Raw genomic sequence first — 26,679 nt, forward strand, 5'->3', positions numbered from 1 at the left:
TCCTTGTGACAATAGGATGAATTCCAGTTCATTTTGAGTATTTATTATTAAAAGAATATTATCACAGCAAAGAAACTGTAAACATGGGAATTTTGCGTCCTGAGATGGTTTGATAAGATAAACATCATCTCATGTATTTTCTTGCGGTTTTAAATCTCTCTCTAATCATATCTCTGAATGGTGGTCAGAGCAATAGGGCAATACAACAATAACATGACAGAGTTAGTTTGAAATTCTTCCAACAGAGGGCAGAAATGGACAGTAGGTCAAAGGGCCAAACAGACACCAATTATAGCCTCTGAATAAGAGGATAATTGATGGAGGTTTATAGGCCTTTTGGAGAAAATGGACATTCTTTTGAAGAAACTGAACCTCATTTGATCCACAGTGATGAACCTGAAGAACTGTTTTATATTAACCGTATAAAACCGCAATGTTTGACAAAATCCACCCCGTAACATATACATAGTATTGGCTATTTAGATTGTAATTAAATTATACAAAAAAAAAAAAAATAAAATCATCTTATGAATTAAATGTCTGATATTTAACTTTATATTCCTTCCAATGTGCCCACTTGAAATAAATATATAAATAAATAAATAATAATAAAAAAAAAATCCACAATGATATAGCCAGCTGAATATTTTCCAAAACACGTCTATCTATCTATCTATCTATCTATCTATCTATCTATCTATCTATCTATCTATCTATCTATCTATCTATCTATCTATCTATCTATCTATCTATCTATCTATCTATTTATTTATGTGTTTGTTTGTTTGTTTATTTATTTATTTATTTAAAGTCTAGTTGGCAAATTCATTTAAAAGAAATTATGATTTGTACTAAAAAAATAAACATACAATATTATATTATCTAATCATAATTTTTAGTATGCTGTAGTTTTATAGTATAAGAACCAAAGGAAATGTAGGACAAACAACATCAAATACACGCCTTTGACTAAGATCAAAAGACACGAAATGATGAAATGTGTGAATTAATTAAAACCACGTCTATGTGAATACGAACGCATGTGTACTGACCCGAGGTTCGAGCTGATCAAACAGTTTTCATGTAGAAAACGTTGGGTGAGGACTCATTAAGTGGATAATCATTACTCGATGAAGCACTTTGTAGAAGTGTAGATTACACGTATTCCGCTTTACCTTCGCTCTTCCTCTAGCAGGAAGGTTAATGGTGTGCTTCTCAGATCAGCCTGTTTGCACGAGTGATCTTTGTAACCCGGGAACATCTCAGCAGGGAGCGCAACTGTAAAAAAAAGAAAGGGGGGGGGGGGGGCAGGTGACTCTATAAGCTTGAGTGAACAGACAGTATTCAGTTACCATGGACACACTAAAGAATATCATTCATCTCAAGAGAATAGAAAAGCCTTGAAAAGATGAAAAGATGAACATCAGGTGGCCTCAGACAGGTAAAAAATGGCAAAATAATAATAATAATAATAACATTGGGGGGTTCCTCCAAAAAATAGTGCCAAGGTGCTTTATTCAATTCAGACACTTATAAACTGAGAGGTTTTGAGACTGATACAATGACCTTAGGCACATGGCTAAAGCTGGCTTATGGAGGAAATGGTAGATCAAGTACAGTACACTACCGATTCATTTGTTAAAAGTTAAAAATCCAGCAAAAATACCTGGTTCTTTGTTAACGGTGCAGTAGGATTCAGCCTTTGCGTTTTCATCTTTATCTGAAGACAGCGATGCGGCGGCGCTTTAGTACTTTAGTTCGTTCGACAGACTTTACACTGACTCTAACTTTAACCTTAAAATTAACCTTAACCCTAGATCACATTATTCTTACTTACAGTAACTCCTATGTCCTGACATCTGAGTTCTGAGATTACCCACAATGCTGTTCAATGACCTCTTAATAATGGTAAAGTACAGTAGGAATTAACCTTTGCATCTTTATCTGTACCTAAAGTGACAAATCAGCACCCAAAGTTGAAACGTTCTTGCTAACGATGCACAATGTCGGATTTCTCATCAATACGACATTGTAAAATTATATTGCTGGCTTGATTTTAGAAGCTTTTAGAGAACTCTATTTTACCAGCATTACCCATGTCTCCCTATGCCATCAGAGCATTCACAAGAATGATGGCACCAATGACTAAATCTGCCTCTCAAAATGCATCAAAAATGTTTAAATCGAAACATAATTAAAGTGTCAGGTTTTTTTTAGTAATGACAAGACGATTGTGAATTCAAATCCCAGCTCATGCTAATGGTGGACCCTAGAGTACGGGGATTAGATCTCAGATTTCTATCTTCATGCTTGGAACGTATTTAGCCCCACTTTGTAAATAGATTTATTTGCAATCAGTGCATGATGGGAAATTTTCACATGGGAGTTTTTTGGTATTCTCTGACCTTTGGCTTGTCACCAGGGCATGACCCAGATGTTTGAGTCCTCTGAGTTTAGAAATAGTTTTTTAGGGATGTCTGGATGTCTGGAAACAAAAAAGTGTAATACATTGTGTAAGAAACTGAAAAACTGTCCTATGTAACTGTTATTCATTATAACCCCTAATGTCATTTTGACTTGTTTAGACGACAGACATTCCCACCTGCAAGAAAACCTACTATTCCATGTTGTGATGCCACCATGCTGGCTTTGAGTGAGGCATTTATTTTTGTAACCTGTATAGAAAGAGGACAAGGCAAAAAAAAAAAAAACAGGCTTCTTGTTTGAACGCTTCTGATGTGTGTCTTCTTAAAATATTGAAAGACAACACAAGGAGAACTAAAAAGAGGCTTTATTCCTCTGCCAAGGTTTGATCATGAATGAATGACACCCACCATGAATAAGCCCTAAAAAGGAAAAGCATAAAATAAACATATTTGAAAATAAATTAGCATATAATACTAATACCACCTTTTTTTTCTAGGAGGTGCACAAACTTTTGGACTGATTGACAAATCTATTTTGGGAATAATCCTGATGAGTTACTATTACTATCACGCTATAATTGTCATAATAATGTATTAATAACTATGTTGTAATAACCTAGATGGCTTTTTTAAAAAAAAATCTGACATGGTTAATATGGTTCTTTTAATTTAATATACTTATAATTACATAATAAACTTGACAGGAGGTGAAAATGTCAGAAGATAAAAGTTTGTATCAACAGTATGTGGATTTAAACATCGGGGAAAAAAAAATCATAGTTTAGTTAGAAAGTTAGTTAGAAACATTACTGAAGTTAGCAGACCTGACAAAGACTGAAGTAAAATAATACGTTGTTCGGGTTAATTGAGTGGGGTAAAAAAAAACACAGTAAAAAAAAAGACCATAAAACACTCAACAACATTGTTTTAGTAGGATTTAGTTTTATACTTTTACAAATCGCTTCTCTTTTGTATCCTTTATAACTGTGAAGTGGTTGCAGTCAGCTGACATTTTCACTGTTGATCTGCTGCACAAAGTCAGGACCAGGGACAGCAAACAGAGTTCTAATTATCAGAACCATTTAAATTATTTGTATTGTCAGATTTGACACTTTGGTGTTGATCTATTGTGTCAATATTTCCATTGTTTTGTCATTTGGCAGCACAATCCTCGATTTTTCCTACCATATTCTCCCTGAGTTTGGTTACCTGCCAAATGAATCCCACTTGCATCCTCTATCACCTCCATCACCCCTTTTGCCCCTTTTCCACCGAGGCAGTTCGAGTGCTGGTTCGGAGCCAGAGCCTAATTTAGAACCAGTTCTTTCTGTTTCGACCACCAAAGCACCGGCTCCGAACCAGGAAAAGTGGTTCTTAAGTAGCACCAAAACGTTGCTGGTCTAGACTTAAGAACCGCTTGCGTCAGGAGCTGTGGGCGGGGCTACTGTTAGCGCGTTTGATAATGTACCTTAAGTATACTAATGTTTAATACACTTTTACTTTACCGCGATATGATATATTATCAGCACACATGATAGTAGGTAGCTACATGCTAAGGCTAAATTTTTTTTCTGTGTTAACGATAAAATAACGTTATGTACTTTATCGATTACAACCTCCGTTTATACAGATTACACGGAGCTGCACGTACACGTTTTATTCGCCACGTTTGTGTGTTAATGTAGGTTCACAAAGCCATGAGCATTAACAGTTAAGCAACATCCGCCATTGTTGTTGTGTTTGTGTTTGCCGCTGCTGCGCTAACGTTGCTGGGACACGTGACACGTATACAGTGACGTCACACTGGGCGCTGTGATGGCTCTCTAGCCGGTGGAAAGGCAAACCGGTTCTTAGAAGGTTCGCCATTGGAACCAACTTTGAACCAGCACTAGTGCTAGCTCTGAACCAGCACCCGGTTCTTTCCGGTGGAAAAGAGGAATTTATGTCCTCTACTGACCCTGTATCACCCCCATCGGCTAAAAACCAGTAGACAGGGTGATGGCTAACATGTGCTTCCTCTGAGAAATGATATCATGCTGTGTAGCAAGAAAGTGCTTTCTACATTCTTCCACATACATGAACTTATAGACACTCATGGTTGGCTGATGTTACTGTGATTGACAGGTTAGGACAGTGTAAACATTCCCGCCGACCCAGAGCGTGTTCCTGATCTTGATGTAACATTTGAGAGACACCGTCAGAAGCAGATATCAGATATCTGACCCACATTCAGGATGAAGTGAAAGCACTGCTTTATTAACAGGATGAAGGCTAGCAAAACGCTTCAAAACACAACTAGCATTGAAGCCGAAACACAACAATGACTGAGATAACTAACCAGTCATATACAGGGCAGTACAATAGGGTAAACCATAAACAGGTAAGATGGTGGGAGGACAAAACTATATGAAAGGGTGTACGACAGCCCAAGCGGGATGATATTAACAAAACAGGCTAAAGCATAACACCTGCCAGTGCCCCCTCTGGTGGTTTGGAAAGGAACTAGAATAGAAGCCTTTAATTTGTCACATATGCATTAAATTCATTCTTTCATTCATTCATTCATTTTCTACCGCTTATCTGAACTACTTGGGTCACGGGGAGCCTGTGCCTATCTCAGGCGTCATCGGGCATCAAGGCAGGATACACCATGGACGGAGTGCCAACCCATCGCAGGGCACACACACATTCTCATTCACTCACGCACTCACACTACGGACAATTTTTCCAGAGATGCCAATATGCATTACAGCATAGTGAAATTCTTTCTTTGCACATCCCAACATTTTTTAGAGTTTGGGGTCAGCCATGATACATCGCCCATGAAACAGATATTGTTAAGGGCCTTGCTCAAGGGCCCAACAGTGGCAATGCTGAGGCTTGAATCCTGGTTCTCCAATTAACAACCCAGTGTCATAAGCACTTGAGACACCTCTGTCCCATTAGCATCTAACACTTACTCTTACTATGCGTTAGCTATTACTATGAACCTACAACAATACAGTATTTCAAATTATAATGTAAGCACTGGCCAAAACATTATGTTACGTCCCTAAAACTGTTGGGGGGGCTGGTATTTTCTCTCTCTCTCTCTCTCTCTCTCTCTCTCTCTCTCTCTCTCTCTCTCTCTCTCTCTCTCTCTCTCTCTCTCTCTCTCTCTCTCTCTCATCTCTCACTCTTAGACACTTCCGGGATTACTGATTGGCTCGGGTAGACATCAATCCTCCTTCGGCGTGACCTATCTGCTGGCAATGAACTTCAGCCGGCGGATATAAACAACGAGAATGAAGCGACGGGAGACCCTTCCGCTTTGTCTTTTGTTGATGTTGCCGCGTTATTCAGGGTATATGCTTGCTGTTGTTGCCACATTACTCTGATTGTATAATAATTAATTTATCGCATTTCCTCTCTCTGTCTAAGGAGCTTTTGCTCCTTTTTGTTCATTTTGTTATACCAGAGGAAGTGGGACAGGGAAGATGTCGCGCGACTTCCATAGCACCACACGTAGGTAGCTCGATGTTAGACACACTAGGTAAGAGGTGTACACCACCCCCTGTATGTTTTGTTAAGTAGGGTAGAGTAGGGAAGTATATGGCGCTTGAGGTTTTTGTTTCTTGTTTGTTTTCATTAGATAGGTTAGAGGGATAAAAGAGTTAGTATTAGTTTTGTTATTTTTCTCTCTTTTCTTTGGTGACACTACCGTCTCATTTTCTCTTGCTTTAACCATTCTTATTTTCTTGGTTTGAGTTGTCCCGTTACCTCTTATTTTGTTCTGGCAATAAACCATTTCATGGTTATTTTCTTGTCCCTGCAGTTCTTTGCTTACCACACCCACAGAAGAACCACAGCCATAAAATGTTACTCCTTGCTCTAGACCCCGCATAAAAAGGTCGTAACATTTAATGGGGGCTCGTCCGGGATTGTTATTAAAATAATTCAATGGTAACTGTGGTAATTTTGTGGTTGTGTGTGGCAAAGAACAATGCTTTAGTTGTTGTAGGTGGCAGCATTGGAGTCGCTCAAGGGGTTAATAGAGTTTGGATTGTTATTATGGAAAAGTTTCACTTGTAACTAGTCCATCTCTAGAGCAGATTAATGTGTCACTAATGTGTCACTAACCAAGAGTGCGGAGTTTCTGGAGAGTTCATGTTTGCCATCGAAAAGCACTTTTGCTAAAGATTACTGAATGTTGCGACTTTAACATAGGTATAGGATTGACCACTAATTTTTTCTTCCATTAATTCAAAGTCTAGTGAGTTAGAATTATAATGCAGTGAAGTTTGAGGTGAAAGAAAAAATAAAATCAAGGAGGTAAGCAGGAACGGAGGTCAGTCACAGACCAGACAAGATGATGAGTGAATGTGAGGCAAGACGGAGAGGAATTTTGATTAAAGACAAAAGATTGTGTTATTGGAAGGACAACAGCGTCTGTACGAATCCAGAGAAAGATGGAGTGCCTAGAATAGGATCGTATCTTTTTGTATTTTTCTTGTATAACCCACACACACAGATCCAAACTCATTATTTATTATCCTAATAGCCTAAGCCCATGATATAGTTCCTCAGCCTGATTATTATAGCCATTGTGAATTCACTCTCTCTCTCTCTCTCTCTCTCTCTCTCTCTCTCTCTCTCTCTCTCTCTCTCTCTCTCTCTGTTTCTGACTTTCTCTCTCATTAGCTAATGAAAGCCTGACTAGGGTGTTGACTGAGCACCCGAGTGTTATGTCTTGCTACACAAAACTCTTTGCAGGCAGAATTGAAATATACTGTACAGATCAGAATCTCACTCGGCCATTGCGGCGTTTAGCGTTTTATCATTCGAGTTGTTATTTCCAGACACTTCGATTCCATGTCATGTGGTGTGGCCGAATATGGAGGAGGTTTGAGAATCGGAGTTCTCACTCACTCATTTTCTACCGCTTATCCGAATTTCTCGGGTCACGGGGAGCCTGTGCCTATCTCAGGCGTCTTAGGGCATCAAGGCAGGATACACCCTGGACGGAGTGCCAACCCATCACAGGGCACACACACACTCTCATTCATTCACGCAATCACACACTATGGACAATTTTCCAGAGATGCCAATCAACCTACCATGCATGTCTTTGGACCGGGGGAGGAAACCGGAGTACCCGGAGGAAACCCCCGAGGCACGGGGAGAACATGCAAACTCCACACACACAAGGCGAAGGTGGGAACCGAACCCCGACCCTGGAGGTGTGAGGCGAACGTGCTAACCACTAAGCCACCGTGCCCCCCAGAATCGGAGTTGAGAATTAAAAATTATTTTTGCTTAAGGGCTCTCAGGATGGACTCTCATACAGTCTCACTAATACCCATTTTCCACCAAAAAGAACCAGGTGCTGGTTCAGAGCTAATGCTGGTGCTGGTTCAAAGTTGGTTCCACTGGCGAACCTTCTAAGAACCAGTTTGCCTTTCCATTGGTTAGAGAGCCATCACAGATCCGAATCTGACGTCACTGTATACAGTACGTGTCACGTTTCCCAACAACTTTCACAAACACAACCACAATGGTGGATGTTGCTTTACTGTTAATGCTCATGGCTTTGTGAATCTACATTGGCATCCAAACGCGGCGAATCCAACGTGTACGTGCAGCTCCGTGTAATCTGTATAAACGGAGGTTGTAATCGAGAAAGTATATAACATTATTTTATCATTAACACAGAAAGAAGGTAGGTAGCCTTAGCATGTAGCTACCTACTATCATGTGTGCTGATAACTGATCATATTGCGGTAAAGTAAAAGTGTATTAAACATTAGTATAAACATTAGTATACTTAAGATACATTATCAAAGGTGCTAACAGTAGCCCCGCCCCCAGCCCCTGACGCAAGCGGTTCTTAAGTCTAGACCAGCAACGTTTTGGTGCTACTTAAGAACGACTTTTCCTGGTTCAGAGCCGGTGCTTTGGCTGTCGAAAAAGAAAGAACTGAATTAAATTAGGCTCCGAAACCAGCACTCAAACTGACTCGGTGGAAAAGGGGCATAAGACAAGTCTAATTTACATCAAGAGAACTCCAGTCAAATTGTTTTGCAATAATCTCTAAAGTTATCTATAAAGGAATGAAAATGAAACGTTAGTGTTGTAAACGACTCCATTTCCTGTTAGTCTACACTTCACACCATGTCAAAGCTCGATTTCTATCCATGTTTACACTTTTTTTTTAACACTCACATTAACCCTTGCCCTCATTTGACTCTTGTCTCCACCCCTTTTTTCTCCTTAGTGGCTTTCCAGGTGTTCTGAGATTGATTAGTTTGTCTATTTATACCCTCTTTTGCTTTTTGCTGTTTCCCAAATAACCTAATATTCTTCCTTAAAAGCATCGAAGGTTAGCATTAGTGTGTATCTCAGAGGGACTACTATTATAGGGTATTTTTTTCAGCTAATGACTCTTTGCATGGAATGAGTTTCTAAAGGTAGGTAGGTAAGATTTGGTTAATTAAATCCTATTGTGTCCTCATACAAAGATTAATAATTTCTGATGTAATAATTTATCCAAGTACTTACAATACATTTACTTTTGTTAGACACTCCAAATTATGCACTTTTTCATCATGTATTCATCATTCTCGTCGAAGTTATCGTGCGTTTCATCATACTGTATGTTTCCTCATTCTTAGTTACGCTTCCTGTTTTTTTTTTTATGTTGAATGAATTTCTAATTTGGTTCCTAAAATATAAACCCTGCGCTCAGTTTACACACTCGAATATTCGAACTAAAACTACGGTAACAATTATAATTTGGCAAATCCATAAATCCATTATTTGGTGTGTGGCACGTAAATTGCTTGACTTTCGTCTTATCTTATTATCTGTGTTACTGCTATTTCATGCTTGACTGCATTATTTCATCAACATGGCGATCCACTTCTAGTAAGACAAGATTACTTTACTACCATGAGACGAACCCCATTAGAACAGAAACCATTAATGCATTTTGTCCTTATTTATGTTTATACCACAGTGCTGTAGAATTAAAGCACTGTAAAGAGTAATATTCAGCACTGTGGTATAAGTTTATCCATATTAACTTTATCCATAATATCCTTTCTATTTGATTTCTATTCTATTCTATTCATTCACCGAGGCTTGCATGGTGGACTCCATTGTTAAGAATACACAGCCAGTGACCCAGCAATTTACGTCGTACTCCGTGGATAGAGTTATGTTCGATAAGTAGGTGGAGCTTGGTCAACGTTTTGGTGGAAGTCGTGGCCTAATGGTCAGAGAGTCTGACTCGTAATCCTAAGGTTGTGGGTTCGAGTCTCAGGCCGGCCATGACTGAGGTGCCAAGGCATCGAACCCCCCAACTGCTCCCCAGGCGCCGCAGCATAAATGGCTGCCCACTGCTCCGGGTGTGTGTTCACGGTGTGTGTGTGTGTGTGTGTTCACTACTGTGTGTGTGCACTTTGGATGGGTCAAATGCAGAGGACGATTTCTAAATCTGGGTCACCGTACTTAGCCGTATGTCATGTCACGTCGACAGGAAGACAGCGGAGGGTCTTGCAATTATCTTCAATCTTATTAGGAATTTATTTTTATGACTAAGTTGATAGCTCTGCCATGAAATAAGCTTGTGAATTGTTTTGAATCTGGTGATTATTTGCTCAAGGCTTTTATCCTCTAATGTCTTCTTTGCTATCATCTGAGAGTGAAGGAATGTGTCCAAAAGACAACATAGAGACGATTATTTCACTTCAAACTATCAGGCAGGAGAATGTTCCTTGATGAGACTGTCACTTTATTTATTTATTTGTTTGTTTGTTTGTTATACTTTACTACGACTACTACTACTACTATTAATTATTATTATTATTATTATTATTATTATTATTATTATTATTATTATTTTAAGTTATTTATTTTTTGTTACATTTGCATTTTTTTAATTATTTTATTTAATCTTTTTATCTATTTATCTATTTATTTATTTATTTATTTATTTATTTATTTATTTATTCATTTATTTATTTAATTTACAATTATTATTAGACTAACTTAATATTATATTAACACAAACCTGTTATTTACCTTGTGGTCAGAACAACTGTCAGGGCTGCTGTTATAGTAAATTAATCAACACCATCTGACCAATCAGAATCGATAATTCAATAACTCTGTGCCATAAGAGTTGATATATATGGGAAATGGCAGTCTTTGATTGGTTTGTTCACCTTTTTAGTTACAGTGTTGTATTTATTCCTCTGAACACACACATGGACCTTTGCTTTCTTGCCCTTCTTGCACAGCAATTTGTTCTCTCTTCTCAGTCAGAGAATATTGGAAGGCACGTTTTAATAGTCAACGTGATCTTAATGCAGCGCTGCAGGGTTTTTTTTTTTTTTGGCTTTTTTTTTTCTCTGTTTGATAAATTACACGAGTGTTCATTTTGACAACTGTCCGGCTGAATTTTGGCCGAAACAAATATTTAGAATTGGAAGCTGTATAATGAGCAGCAGCAGAAAAGTATTAATCATAGTTATCATTTGTGTTTGTCTGCATTCGAAGCTCACAAAAATGAAGTAATGATGAATATTAATGAGAATTAGAAAGTGTGATAGAAAAGATTATGCCGCCTCAGGCCCGGAAGGTTGTGTGTTCAAATCCCAGTGTGACACAAAGCTACAGTTGGGCCCTTAAGCAAGACCAATAAATCTGCATAGATTAGATTTTATCTTGTATGCTTTCTGTGTTTGACTAAAGCACTTACACCTGGATGCTAAATGAATTCCAATTAGAGCGTGCGGCTAATCTATCTCCACTCGTGTACAAAAATAATACATTCAATATAGCACTTATTATATCACGGCTCTTCCAAATTCTGATTGGTCAGTAGGTGTTGATTAATTATCAGTTACAGCAGCTCCGTTATGTCATCCTTTCTAGAGCACCAACCTACACGGCAGAAACCACTGCACTCCACAGACATGTGTTGTTGGCTTACTGGCATCTCTAAATTGTCTATAGTGTGCGAATAGGTGTGTGTGTGTGTGTGTGTGTGTGTGTGTGTGTGTGTGTGTGTGTGTGTGTGTGTGTGTGTGTGTGTGTGTGTGTTTGTGTCCCTCTGAGTGTCTTCTGGGTTTGAGTCTTCTGGGAAAGGTTCCAGGTTCTCCACAACCCTGGGAATGATAAGTATTACAAAAAATGGATAGTAATCTTCTGTTCAGAATAGAAATATAACTGGTTGATTACAGCTAACAAAGTTGACACATGACATGAGGACATCTTTCTTAGGATAATATACTGATGATGTGGCTAATGCCAGCTGTATCAGGACTTTCTCAGTCACAACAACTTTACAAGTATTATAGCACTGGAGTGTAAGAAGCAAGAGGAGAATAGAAAAAAAAACCCAAAGATATCTGCTAGAAGTTTCAGGATGACACACGACGTTACAGAAGCACAACACAAAGGTTTACTTACAAGGGGTTTTTGTTATGCTCGGCTCCGCTCAGCTCAGCTCGGTTCACTTGACTTGGGTTTGAGGGAATCCGACTGTTGAGGAGCCTGATTGCCTTTGGGAAGAAGCTGTTACTGAGTGTGACACGAATAGCCAGGATGCTACTGTACCATCTGCCAGATGGCTGGGAGATGACAGGGATGGATGCAGTCACCCAGAATGCCAGTGGTGTTGCAGATACAGAGTTCATTGTAAGGGTCTTCGATGAACCGAGAGATTTTGAGCTTATTCATATTTTAAGCAGAGGTTTTTAGCAATTACTCTATATGCTGTCCAGGTATCAGTCCCCATACAGTACATGTCAAATATGTCCTCAGGATTCTGTCTATATGTCCCATAGTACAGGGGTCGGCAACCCGCGGCTCCGGTGCCGCGAGTGGCTCTTTCATCCCTCTGCTGCGGCTCCCTGTAGATTTGGAAAATAAATATTTAATTTATATTAATTTCATTTTAGTTACTTTTTAAAAAAAAAAATCATTAAAATAAACAGTGTTAAATTTGTTTGCCACTCAAAATATGCGTCATAACTGCTGACTAAGCTTGCTGCAGCCGGTAAGTTAAAATTTTGATGTCATGAATACGAAGAGGACTCAATTAGACATCGAACATTTTATTTGAAAGTAACCTTCAACCCAGCTTCTTTTTTGTTAAGGTTACTGAAGTTCAAACTGTTCAAAATATTTTGTTTGCTTGCCGGAATAAAATTTCGTTTACTCTGTAGCAGTTTATTGATTTCATAAATGCAACACACTACAGTTTTTTCTATACTTTCCATAAAGGTAAAAAAAAACGATATGTTGATGTAAAAAACGATGCGGTGTTATCTTCATTTTAGATGACAAAAGGGTTTTGTGGCTCCCTGTGTTTTTTTTTTTTTTTTTTGAGTGTTTAAGGTTTCTGACCCCTGCCATAGTAGATTATAATAAGTTAGGATTTGGAGCGATCTTCTTGTTAAATTTTAGGCCGATAAGTAAGAGAGTACCAGAGTTTTATCAATGCTAAAGCCAATGCTCATGGCTTTTTATACATCGATCATACCAGTTATAGCTACAGTTTAACATCAACAAAACAAGTTAACGCCTCTCACCGCTTACATTATAGCAACGTTCGCTTATCCACCACCCATGCAAAGACTCATACAGTAGATGGGAAAATGTTACATTCTGACACTGCAGACTCCTTTTCATAAACGATAAATCGGTGTCTCGTTGCAGATTGCTTCTTCACATCGACAGTTATTAGAAAGTTTTTAGCGTTATATCTCAAGAGCACTGAAACTAGAAGAAGAACTGGTGAGATTTTGGAATAAATTCAAACCAGGTCAAAGGCACAGCAAAGTTTTTTTTAATGGAACATCTGCTACTGTTATACATGTCCTCATTTATTAATCGTTAACACTGATGCAAAAACTTATTAGAATTAGCACAGAAATATAAACCTGTGATTTGTCTTAAAGAAAATTAATCAACACCTTCTGACCAATCAGAATCAAGAATATCACAGATCCGTGGTATAAAAATATCAGAATATTCCGTTCGCATACCAATTTCTTATAATAATTACATGCTATTTTTTTCTATAAATCCATACGAATTTAATTTTATTGGTATTGACCAGTTTAACATGTTTAAATACACACTTCCATTCACTTTGGGCTTTACACAGACACTTAAAAAGCAGAGTCTGTCACTTCTCTTTTCATTTCTTTCTTTCAACTTTCCCCCTCTCGCTGGAATAGATCATCTCTTTAATTGCAGACGTCTCTCTTTTACCTTTATTCGCAGGAATATTTCCCCCCTGTGAGCATTTATTATCCTATCAGGCACCTGATCTTTACGCTTTTGTCAAATCTTTATAGAGGATAAGATGAAGGTGTGTGGAGGGTGTGTGTGTGTGTGTGTGTGTGTGTGTGAGAGAGAGAGAGAGAGAGAGAGAGAGAGAGAGAGAGAGAGAGAGAGAGAGAGAGAGAGAGAGAGAGAGAGAGAGAGAGGAATGGTGTGAATCATTTTTCCTCTTTCGTCACTGCGGTGAAAATATGTGTAAAGAAAGTTGTGCGGCAGTCACACTGCTGCCCCCCCCCCCTCTCTCTCTGTCTGTCTCTCTGTCAGACTGTCATATTCTTGATGGAGGATTGTAGAGGAAAGAGCAGACAGTCAGACAAGCGAGACGGAAATGAGTGTGCGTGATTAAGTTTTGATTAAGCTAAAGCTGTGTGTTCTTTCCTGAAAGGTGCAATCAGTCAGCAAGGCAATAAGAACCAAAACAGCTTAAGCTGCAAACCTGAACGTGATTTTCTCACGTGTGGTCGTTGCATGGGTGGGTTTCCTCTGGCTGAGATGATGTTATGCTTGTTCACGATCAGTCCTTGTGCGAGGTATGACGGATACTGATACAATGTACCGATGCAGTGTAATCAGCACATATTTACCACATTTACTTTAATGGTCTTGTCAGTTACTTAGGCAATGCCTCTTTCACTAAATCTGATAGAGGCCACACCTTCTTCATTGGGACTGACTTGTGACCAATACTGACTGTTAGAAAGGCCATACCTCCTTCATTGTGCTGGCCACACCTTCTTTAATATAACTGGTATTTATATATGTCATGTCTTCTTCAATGGGACTCAGAGTTACAGAGGACACATCGAGGTAACACCTTCTCTACTAGTAGGCAGGGGCTACACCTTCTTCATTAGCAGACTTCACACCGCCTTCATTTGGACCTACTGTTATAGCGGCCAAGCATATAACTTTTGGACCGGTAGACACATAGTACACAATTCCTTTCCTGGGACAAGTATAATCACATAAGCCACAACTCATTAACTTGAAATTATACACAAATGCTTCACATCATTTACTATTACTGTTACAGAGGCCACATAGGCCACATCTCCTCCTCTTTTACCAACAAGGCAGGGAGGCCACACTTCCTTCACTTATGTCAACAGGCACATAGAACGCACCTCCTTCAGTTATATCATTAAGGCACATAGGCCACACCTTCTTCTCTTATATCAATAAAGCACATAGGCCACACCTTTTTCACTTATTTCTACAGCCGGATAGGCCACACCTTCTTCACTTATATAAATAAAGCAAACAGGCCACACCTTCTTCACTTATATCTACAGGCACATAGGCCACGCCTTCTTCTCTCAACTTATAAACACAGATGTCCAAACTTGCGCTCACTGTCCGTGGTGCTGAATTGGAAACTATCCATGTGACTCAAATCTTTGAACAGAAGGTTGCTCAGGGGTTTTTGGTGAATGGTCGATAGTTAATGGTTCTAGATTTACTAATCGGTTCTATCTGGAATATTGTGTATATGGGAGAACCCTCCTACACCAACAAACCAAAGTACCCTTTAGAGCTTTAGACAAAACCTTTTTGGAGCGTGTAGCGCTGTGAGTTAAGTGCTATACAAGCATATCTCTCTCTCTCTCTCTCTCTCTCTCTCTCTCTCTCTCTCTCTCTCTCTCTCTCTCTCTCTACTCCCCCCCCCACACACACACGCACACGCACACACACACACGCACGCGCTCTCACTTCGCGCAAACGGAGAGCCGAGATTTTTGCTCGTAGCACCTTTCTTCTTTCCCACTCATCGTGGGGTAAAAGAGATGACCGGTCAAATGTTCCCACGGCTGCGCGCGCGCATTCTGTATTTTTTAGTAACGCAACCTGATGCGTGCGTCTGTGTGAACTCGGGAATCCCCTGAGCGCGCGGCGCAAGGAAAGGAAGAGAAAAAAAAAAGAGAAAAGATTCCGTTCGCGCGCGCAAACCACCACCTTCCGGGTACGAGCGCGCTCAGGGCACAGTAGGCAAACGCAAAAGATTTGGGGATGCATCATGAGAGATGCTCAGCTGCTTGATCGTGATGAGTTCATGATGGATCACTTTTCCTTGCGAGACTGCGTCGAAAATCGGGGAAACAATATTTAATAAAAAGTGAGGATGACGACACTTGACGATGTTCTGATGGCCAAATGCGTGCCACAGCCTCCGGGGTTTATATGAACATTTCTTAAGAACTGCAATGAAGAATTGCAGGAAGCATGCGGATCTCCGAATCTTCTAGGATTTTTGTCTCATGAACTTCTACATTATGTATAAACTTAAACCCATCATTTTTGGCCCCCTGGACTGTTGCTATATTTATCCCTAGTAACAGAGAAAAAAAGGGGGCAGAAAAAAAACAGGAGACAAACGCAAATATTTTCATACTCTCCATTTTTCATGCCAGGATAGGTAAGTGCAGCATTTATTCTCTTTGGAAACTTTTAACCCGCTAGATTTTCTGTAACAGAAGAAATTGCGTTGCATGAATAATTCTTACTTTTGAAGGAATATTGCGTTTTCTGTGCTCGTGCGCGTTTTCTGCTGAGATACGTGCATGAATGAAAGTCGTGGGTGCGACGGGGCATGCTCTGTGCCCATCACTCACCTTGGCATGATGCTGATTAGACAGGTGGTGTGTGTCAACAGCTCATCGGAGCCTTTCTGTGTGAGTTATAAGCTTGAACCCAAATTGCTTCCTGTTGACTCTATCTATTTATTGGATCTATAAAGGGAGAAGCTTTAGAATTCGACCAGCCAGAAGTTACTATAAGAATCTATAAAACAAAATAAGAAAGCACTTAATCTCTGTATATTATTTAGTCATATATCCAAAACTCGCCATATGAACCACACTGAACTAAAAAATATAATGTGTAGTTACCTAGTTAGACAGAAGAAAGTCCCACGATTCTGAACAGGAGCTTCTACATAACATTTGACTCAGTAAATAAATAAATAAATAAAATATCCTGATCGCTTTCTTTAGCTTTGCACTCTATCTCCATGCTCAGTTTAGATACCCAAAAATCTACCCACAAATGCGCAAATCTAATTCCCTGCTATATCTTTACATGGCTGCAGGTGTAGAGAAGCAATTTAATAATCCTGTGAAGCTGTGATGAATCACACATAAAAGAATGCAAATGAAATGCGTGAATCTTCACCCTCTCCATCACCATCCCCATCCCCATCCCCATGCCCTTCCCAGAGCTGAACTGAACGCTATAGCCATAAGAGGGCACTGTAATGTAATTCAAAGGCGCTTTATCGATTATGATGATGCCTTGACATGGCACGTTGCTATTTATACCTCGGGTTTAATTCCAAGGATGTGAAACCCCTTCAAGAGAACGCTGGATGTATTAGAGAAGCCATGTTGAGTCATGATGTGGCTTCAGTGATGGAGATTTCCTATGTAGAGCAATGAACAGGAAAGGAACAGGTATACAGATGCAGATTTTTTAATGAGGTCCATGATGCTGGATACTTATAGCATACATGTACAAAAATATGGCTGAAAAATAAGACAAAGTTCTATCAGAAAAAACAAAAGAAGTTATATACAGGTATATATAGCATATACTGTATATGCTCATATATATATATATATATATATATATATATATATATATATATATATATATATATATATATATATATATTAACCAAGAGCAGCAGATCAGTAGAGGACATCATGTTCCCTAACTAATCCATAACCCCCATGTGTCTTATCCTCTTCCATACTTGTAAAGATGAAATGAACCTTCATCTTACAGACTTCACAAGTAGCTAGAACCTTGAATGTGTCCACTTCAAGGCTAAGGCATAAAACTGACCCAATGTGATCATGTGTCTAACAAAGTCATAGGTTCCGATAACAAAATTTCAACAGCAACTGATTCAAAATGAAATGTCTTTATTAGGGTGGGGGGGGTGGGGGGGGTGGGGGGTGGGGGATGAACTTAACCTGCACATTTTGGGTAACTGTTGATCTGCACTCCAAATATTGGGCAATAGTTGATTTAGTGGTTAAGGATCTGGGTTGTTGACTAGAGGATCAAAGTTCAAAGCCCAGCACTGCAAAGTTGCCCCTGTTGGGCCCTTGAGCAAGGCCCTTAACCCTAACATACAGTATACTGTAATGTATATGTGACAATAATAACAGAAATCCATGCATTAAATAAAATTAAATAAAGACAAAGTGAGCTTAAACTTTTTAGAATTGATGCGAAGCCATGAAATGCTTTTATGCTTAAATGCTTTTTTTTTTTTTTTTTACAGATTAACGCCATACTTTTTCTATTTGATGTTATATTTAGTGTTGTGAAATGACAATGAAACAAGTTTTCACTTACGTTATAGCAGCTGTAACGGAACAAAACATGAACAAACAAAGCAAAACAGTTTTAAAGGATCACATTTATATCTAAACGTTTTAAAAAAAAAAGTTCTCCTCACAAAAACCTATACCAAAACTAAACCGTATTAATAAATGACACACATTTATCAAGAAAATCCAAAATGAACGTTGTTGCTATAGAAACTGTATACATTTGTGATTCACCTTGCAGCAGGAAAAACAGTCAGAAAATCACGGCTTGATAAATGTTGAGAGATTAGTTCAAATACAGACAGATAAGCTACGGAAATCTTATAAATCATGAGCTTATTGTACCATGTTTCTAATCCAGGCAAATATGAGGAAAAAAAAAATTCTGCATTGTATGAATTACATGCTGCAAAGTCTAACATCATGCAATTAAAGCTGACAGTAAATCCTTAACTTTGCACATTGCGCTGTCAAATTTCTACAAACTAAACAGAATTTAAAAGCTTGCATACCAAGAGAACAGTCTGAGCCCTAGTGGAGAAAATGTCTAAACGCGTTCCACAAATCCCTATCATTCTTTTATTATACTGCACCACCACATGCTGCATTAAATTCCTCTTTTGTGTAGCGGAGAAGGCGAAAATCTCCGGGATTGCAAAGATGCTGAAGAGAAATGAATCCCTGAACTGACTTTATGCTAGTTTGGAGTCACAGGTTCATCTGGGACGTTGCTGAAAAGGAGCATATTTGTGCTCTTATAAATTTTGAAAGGCTCAATCACCGTCTCTTATGGTGGCTTCAATCGATTGGTCGTATATCCTAGCCGTCTGACCCTGAACTAAATCACGCTCAGGCTGCACACACTGGCACAGAGGGGTTTTACTCACACACATACACACTCGCTTAATTCAGAGAGCTAGACTCACTGGTTGTTCTTTAGATACACATACAGTAGCAACCAGTTTCTTTCTAAATTGTGTTGTGAGCTGACAGGAAGGCTACAGTATGTTGAGCTGTGATATTTAGGACCACGGTGCATTTTTTTTGGCTTATAGTGACTATAGACAGTATGCTAGAATCTGTAGACCTTTCCTATAAACGTTGCTTTTACACAGTAACACCAGCACCGATGATGTTTTCTCCCATCGGGTTCCGGTTATCCTCTTGACCACAGCTCATCCATTAAGCCTGAACATTGGCTGGGTTCTAGTATATCTAGCATACTCTATCACCGTATTGGTTTACTGATCTCTTCCTAGATCCCCAGACGTTGCTGTTTGTAGTCACAACCAGCCAAAAATGGCATCCACGATAACAGCCGATTCATAGCGCATCAGTAGGGGGCACACAGCCATGCATGCATCCAAAACAACAGTTCTACTTGTGCTGCTAATTTAGCTTAATTAGCAGCAGTGGTGTCTGCAGCCAGGGGAATAATTAGAACAGCTACCAGTCCATGTAGGAATAAAAAAAAAAAGGCTTGTGTAACGCGAAGAAAGGGACTTTCATAATGAGTCTGCAGAATTAACCCCTCCTAAACACCAACACCACCACCACTACCCCCCCACCACCTTGTAAATCTGTCATAACACTGTCATACACTGACAAGCTTGTGAAAGTGACTGATTATGTAACATCCCAGGCTGATATTAACACGGGACCTGCAAGGTTTGTATCGGAATACATGCATTCTGGTATTCAGCTGATTTTTTCGCTGGTGTTAGATAACGGATTGTCCACACGGGGTTTAGATGATAAGATTTCTCAGATCAAATCTACAACCGGGTTTGACACCTTGCACCGTACTCAGCTTGAGTCACACTGAGATCCTTGTGGTTAAGGTGTTACGGTGCTGGACTACCAATCAGAAGGTTGTGAGTTCGAATCCCACCTCCAACAAGCTGACACTGCTGGGCCCCTGAGGAAGGCCTTTAACCCTCAAATGCTCAATTGTAGGTAATGTAATCCCAGTAAAATCCAAATCCCTCACAAGACTGTGTCAGATTGTACGAAGATTCAAAATTCCAGATTGTGAGGAGTCGGATGTCCTAAGAGCAGAAGCTCCTCCTGAGCCTCTCAGATTTATACCACAAAAGCACTTACCTCACTACAACAGGGTACATGCAGATTTACTGGACTTTGATGATTTTCTCAGCTCTAGTAGCTACTGAGGTACTAAGGTGTGGAGGTTCTGCAGGGACAGGAGAGAAGACCCTCAGCTAGGCACGTTACTCTCTGCAGTGCTATGCGCTCATTGATGCTGCAGTTTCCGTACCACACTGAGATGCACCGAGATGAGTCAGTAAGTAGACTTTCTATAGGCTTAGAACAGAAAGTTCTCAGGATCACTACGAACAGCCTGAATTTTCTCAGCAAGCTCAGGTGAGATTCAAGTATCACTGTCTGGATTTCTTCACCTGAGTTTGGATGAAGAGTCCCGGTCAGATCAGGTCCTCAGAGATGTGTAGCTCAAGGTGGCTGGATGTTACCCAGTTTCTCCACAGGCGTGCTGCCAATCATGACTTGAGTGGAGTTCTGCTGCTGTCTCTAACACAGTCAGTTCCATAGTTCTGATGATATTCAGTGATCAAGGTATGTGTCGTTGTCTATAGGCCTACAGTGTCATCAGCGAACGTGACAATACAACTGGTGCTATTATGTGGTGGGACACACGGTCGTGTGTATATGAAAATATATTTTTTTTGCTATTTTTTTACTACCAGGAAAAATCAGGTTGAAAATATCTTATTGTGTAAACGTAGCTTAAGTGAATACTAATGACTGCTGAAATAAAAAAAAAAATCAGCACCGCGCATTAACGTAATCTAAACACCTGAATCTTTACACCTGCTTCATTTAACATCAACAAAGCAACATACTCACACTTGTTAATAACCTATTTAATGACCATATTATCATTATGACACTTCACACCAATGATATTGACTTATTAAGCTTTATAACACAGCTAGTGATCTTAACTTTATTACTCATTCTAATAATTAATAACGACTCATTCATATGGACACGTACGGTGCATTTATACCCCAAGTCAATGGATATTAAAGGTTACTGTGGCATCTTTTTTCCACTAGGGGAAAGATTTCAGGACAGAGGAGTTGCACTTTCTCGTTAAGGGTGGGAACTAAGGGGGCAAGGGTGTGCGTTGAGGGATTGTTTAATTATAACTGCTATACCATAAAGCCATAATATAAACTGACTTGTTCGATGGATGTAATGTAACTCATCAAAATTAATCTCCAATGAATAAAAATGTATAATTAACGAGATCGCTTCAAAATCGAACAATTGTGCATGCAGCTATAGGAAAATTATCCACCTTAACCCTCATTCCTCATTTTATTCAACTTCTTTCTACTTGTTTTTTTTTTTTTTTTTTTTTTTTTTTACAGTTTATGTTGAACTTCTATTTGAATCATATTATACACCGTGAGGAGCTTAGGAGCTTGTTTTTTTTTTTTTTAATGAAAAGGAATCCGGACCCAGTATCCTTCCCAGTAGAATAGAAATGTTCTGTTATGTTATCTGAGAGTTTTGCAGCTCTCAGGTACAAGGCCGGTTTCCTGTAGTACCCGATCGCATTCACATACTAATTTACATTTGACATTTTATTCAACGGGGAAAGCAAGGCAAAATTCAATCCAAATGCATAGTTAAGCAGTTTTGAATCTTGCTCATGGACCCAACAGTGGCTTTCTGCCTGTCTTGGGATTTAAACTATCAGATCTAAAGGAATATTCAGGGAACTGACTAAATCTACTTAGCACAAATGGAGTCAATAAGCTGACGCAAATAACGGCTGAGGTTTACAACAAAGCTGATTTTGTTAAAAAAACCCCAAACAAAATAAAAAACAAATGTCAAGGGTATTCAGTTATGTCTGGAAAAGCAGACGAGACACAACAGTTACCTTTTATGGCTTAGCTGATGTTGTATGTAGCTTTAAATAAAACATAAAAGTGTATAAGTCTACATATAGCCAGAAGTGTATACATATTTTTGCTTTTTTCTAAACGATTTATGTCCTGAGTTTGTTAATCAGACAGAAAAAGAAAAGAAAAGAAAAATCGACTCTGCCTTCTGATCGAATGCCTCTACTGTAGCTAGCTGAAAGCTTTCATTAGCATGAAGCTAAGTCATTTACATAACTGTGTGTGATTAGATAAACCACTACAGAAGCTAAGCTGGCTCATGTTTAGTCACCGAATGACAGAACACTTTTTTTTTCGATCATAAAAAACAGAATTGGAAGTTTCTGATCATACAAATGGATCTGTGTCACAACAAATCTCTAAAAAAAAACCAAACAGCTTCAAGATGGCCGCCATCTCGATCCGCTGAATTTTTTTCACCTTTTTGCTCATTTAAGCGCTAGATAAGTACAAAAAATGGTTCCAGAGAACACAAATTTGCAAACACAATTTTTAGCTTGTATGATAAGTGTATGCTATCGTAGAACTTTTGCACCAATTAGCAATTTCAGCTTTATAGACTGAACACAGCATCTGGAGTCAGCAGGCAAATTTTATTTTTATTTGTTGTTTATTTTATTATTGGCCAAATGATCGCTTTAATTATATAATTTAACTAAAACGCTAGCATATACATCATCTCGGCTCATCACCAGACTTCCCGATGTCAAGCATCGTAAAAATCCAGACAGCGTTTCATTTATCACCATTTATCACTCTTGTTTTCTCTCTCGGAGGAAAAGATGATGATTGATGACTCTGTAAACAAGGTCAGTTTGAGCCACTAAAGTTACAAATACAAACACTCCACATATATTAGACGGGATATCGGGATGCACATAGAAATGTGTGTGTGTTAAATTGATCGTGTGTAAAGGAACCTTTGAAGATAGAAGGTTTTAACACCAGGTCAACATCTCTGATCTGCATGTCTGGGAATTTGTGTTAAGCAGTAATTTCACTGTGCAATTAAAGTCTGGAATGTTTTCTGTGTCTGTGTGTGTGCGCGTGCATGTGTGTGTGTGTGTGTGTGTGTGTGTGTGTGTGTGTGTGTGTGTGTGTGTTTTCTTTAATGCTATACTGTCCAATTAGTGATAATGTCTGTAATGATTTCAAACCTGTTTAAGGGGGACTTTTCCTTACCTCTAAGTATATGTGTGTGTGTGTGTGTGTGTGTGTGTGTGTGTGTGTGTGTGTGTGGCATGTTTTTATGTGTTGGTGTGCACCTAATGTCACCATAGGGATATGAATAGATAACAGTTTTGGCATTGTGGGGACATTTAGCTGTTCCCCACCAAATAAACTGCAGCATTTTATTGAAAAAGAGCCAAAAAGTCCTCACACAGTTATTAAGAGAAACTTGCAGTGTGTTTGCATTTGTATTTTTTATTTTTTTGCTTCTTTATGGATCTTAATTAGATCACAAGGCAATTTAATTCATGGATTCATTGTGAGCTAATCTCATGTGTGTATACACACTTTTTTGCTCAGAATGAGAAGATTTTTCATAGCCAAACAACTCAGTCGGAGTCTGTGATGTCCTAATTGGTAATTAAATAAGGTACACCAATCACCAACCTCTTTTACTTTCTTGTGGACTCATATAAAAAACTGTTACAGGAACTTGTATGGATTTCCTGGGTATGGATAGTTTGGATTACTTTGGTAGGGTGGGAAAAATCAGTATGAATTATATATATTTTTTACTATAAAATAATTCATTTGTTTATACTGATTGGAAATGTCTGAGGAGTCGATTTCCATTCAAGTATCAAGATTCATTCATTCATTTTCTACCGCTTATCCGAACTCTCGGGTCATGGGGAGCCTGTGCCTATCTCAGGCGTCATCGGGCATCGAGGCAGGATACACCCTGGACGGAGTGCCAACCCATCACAGGGCACACACACACTCTCATTCACTCACACAATCACAAACTTTCGACAATTTTCCAGAGATGCCAATCAACCTACCATGCATGTCTTTGGACCGGGGGAGGAAACCGGAGTACCCAGAGGAAACCCCCAAGGCACGGGGAGACCATGCAAACTCCACACACACAAGGCGGCGGCGGGAATCGAACTCCGACCCTGGAGGTGTGAGGTGAACGTGCTAACCACTAAGCCACCGTGCCCCAGTTTCAAGATTCAAGATTTTTATTTGTCACATACACAATTATATAGAGCATGTATAACCAGCAGTGAAATGTGAGTCAGTTCCGCTCCATAGACATTGCACTTATTAGAAAAACACAACAATGAAAGAATGAGATAAAAGTAAACAATGAAAATCTAAAAAAAAAAAAAAAGATATGTATACTGTAGAATAAAATATATAAAAATATGTATACTGTAGAATGAAAAATAATGTGCATGAAAGTAAACTGTAGATTTCCCTCTCAGACCTAACTAGAACTAACAAACCCAGCATATTGATTTTTACTCTAATTCAGACTAATAAGCATGACTAAAAGTGCCCCACGTTTCAGACTCAAGCGCTTGTATTAGTCTTGGCGCGTAACCTAATGAACAAGTCTCTACACTTATTGAGACGGAGTAGAATGGATCCGTGCGTATATCTGTATCTGTGTACGTCTCTGTGGGGGTGGGTGTGTGTTTAGCTCCACTTTCTGCTCACCCACTGGCTGTAGCGTTCCTTTTTTTCCTTTCAGCTCACACACTGTCAGTGCTTGTGCCAGCTATAGCTGGAACGGGCAACTGCTCCAGGCTGTGCATCGTGGAAAGAGTAAATAAATATTAATATTTTTTGACTACCTTCCGACAATGAGCCTCAAACATTCTCCAGTGTCGAAAGCCGTGGCTACTTTGATTTGACCTTTCAAACCGTAACCAATGAGCAGGGAACTGACTTTATCCAGGCATGGAGGAGATACCAATTAATGCCTCACACACTTAGCTAATGGATGGTTGTCGTAGATATTTCTGCCCCAAAAAGCGCTGTATTTTCATGTACACACAAGTGCTAGTGTATATTAAACCAGCATTCAGTTATTTTTAAATACAGTAGGTTTAAATCATTGTTATATTCTTTTTCATTCTGTGGTAACAACAAGAGCTGAGGTGTGTCGTGCTAACATAACTGCTGCCGAAGACACCATCTTGAAACTAATACAGTGCGAAAACATTTACCTACCAAATCACTTTTACTCCTGTTTTATTCTTTTTAACATATTTTAAACTGTTTTTATTAAAGTTTAGATTTTAGATTTTAGATAAAATTTAGATTTTATCATGTGTTTTTTATTTTTTTTATATTTATTTTCTCTCTTATAAATTGTTTTCTAATTTCTATGTAAAGCACTTTGAATGACTGCTGTGTATGAATAAACTTGCCTTGCCTTGCCTTGCTTTGCCTTGCCTACTGTAAGTAGCATCTAAATACCTGTATTAGTTTATCTGTAAAGAATTAAAAACATAAAACACAGTTGTGTGAAATCATTAAATGTACTGGATTAAGACTAATAAGTTATTAACGAATATAAATGCTATGTCCTAGCGGCCCACGTAGCAATGACTGACAAATCCACATGAGATGCCTGGTTACTTGGTTAAAAATACCTGAGTCACAAGGCAGCTTCCAAACCTCTGTGTGCATCCTACAGTACATGCCCCAAATAGGAAACGTGTGTGAGGGAGTTCACTGTCTGTTTTATATATATAAATTATTCATTATTCATAAAGTTCCTCATGTCACACAATTTGATGAATGGAAGTAACCTGTGTGCAATTAAAGTGTCACATGATCTTGACACATCTGTACACGAAAGGCCTCAGAATGTGTTAGTGAACATACCTAAACGAATGTCCAGGACAACATTTTGAAAAATATCTTAACATTTCTTGGAATATGGGCTTCATTAAATCCACTATTAAAGGAAACCTTCCACCAAAATCAGGGAGCAGATGAAGATGGGATTAATCAGAGATGCATCATCAGCCAGAGATGCTACCACCACCATGCTTCACTGGAGGGATCGTGTTTTCTGGTTCCCTCATGCACGTTGTTTGACATTTTAATTAGTAAATCATTTTAGAAACTCGGGGCACGGTGGCTTAGTGGTTAGCACGTTTGCCTCACACCTTCAGGGTTGGGAGTTTGATTCCCGCCTCCGCCTTGTGTGTTTGTGGAGTTTGCATGTTCTCCCCGTGCCTCGGGGGTTTCCTCCGTGTACTCCGGTTTCCTCCCCTGGTCCAAAGACATGCATGGTAGGTTGATTGGCAACTCTGGAAAATTATCCGTAGTGTGTGAGTGTGTGTGTGTGTGAATGCGAGTGTGTGTGTGCCCTGCAATGGGTTGGCACTCCGTCCAGGGTGTATCCTGCTTCGATGCCCGATGACGCCTGAGATAGGCACAGGCTCCCCGTGACCCGAGAAGTTCGGATAAGCGGTAGAAAATGAATGAATGAATAAATTTTAGAAACTCTACATTTGCATCCCACTTTAATATTATGGGCTTCTTACTTTTATTTTTTATTTTTTTGCATACAATCCCAATTAAAGGGGTGAATACTTATGCACACCACTGTAAACCTTGAATACATGGCAATCAATAATCGCCTCATGGAAATATTGA

The 26,679-nt window shown here is 39.1% G+C and overlaps 1 protein-coding gene and 1 long non-coding RNA gene across 3 annotated transcripts in view; one reads left to right on the forward strand and one right to left on the reverse strand.

The window, feature by feature from the left end:
- Window positions 1-10,482: 10,482 nt before the first annotated feature.
- LOC125141296 lies at window positions 10,483-16,921 on the reverse strand. The gene is made up of 4 exons (XR_007140683.1): window positions 16,646-16,921; window positions 16,370-16,538; window positions 11,880-12,322; window positions 10,483-11,575 (listed from the first exon to the last, which is right to left on the reverse strand). It is a non-coding gene; the product is annotated as an uncharacterized LOC125141296 (long non-coding RNA).
- The window catches only part of cacna1ia (calcium voltage-gated channel subunit alpha1 Ia), a 203,121-nt gene continuing 191,925 nt past the window's right edge, over window positions 15,484-26,679 (forward strand). For both annotated transcript variants that reach the window (XM_047814307.1, XM_047814306.1), the window contains exon 1: window positions 15,484-16,173. The gene's annotated coding sequence lies outside the window, so the exon portion shown is untranslated. The remainder of the gene's footprint in view (window positions 16,174-26,679) is intronic.

This window comes from Tachysurus fulvidraco, chromosome 5, assembly GCF_022655615.1.
Source record: "Tachysurus fulvidraco isolate hzauxx_2018 chromosome 5, HZAU_PFXX_2.0, whole genome shotgun sequence".
NCBI classification, from domain to species: domain Eukaryota; kingdom Metazoa; phylum Chordata; class Actinopteri; order Siluriformes; family Bagridae; genus Tachysurus; species Tachysurus fulvidraco.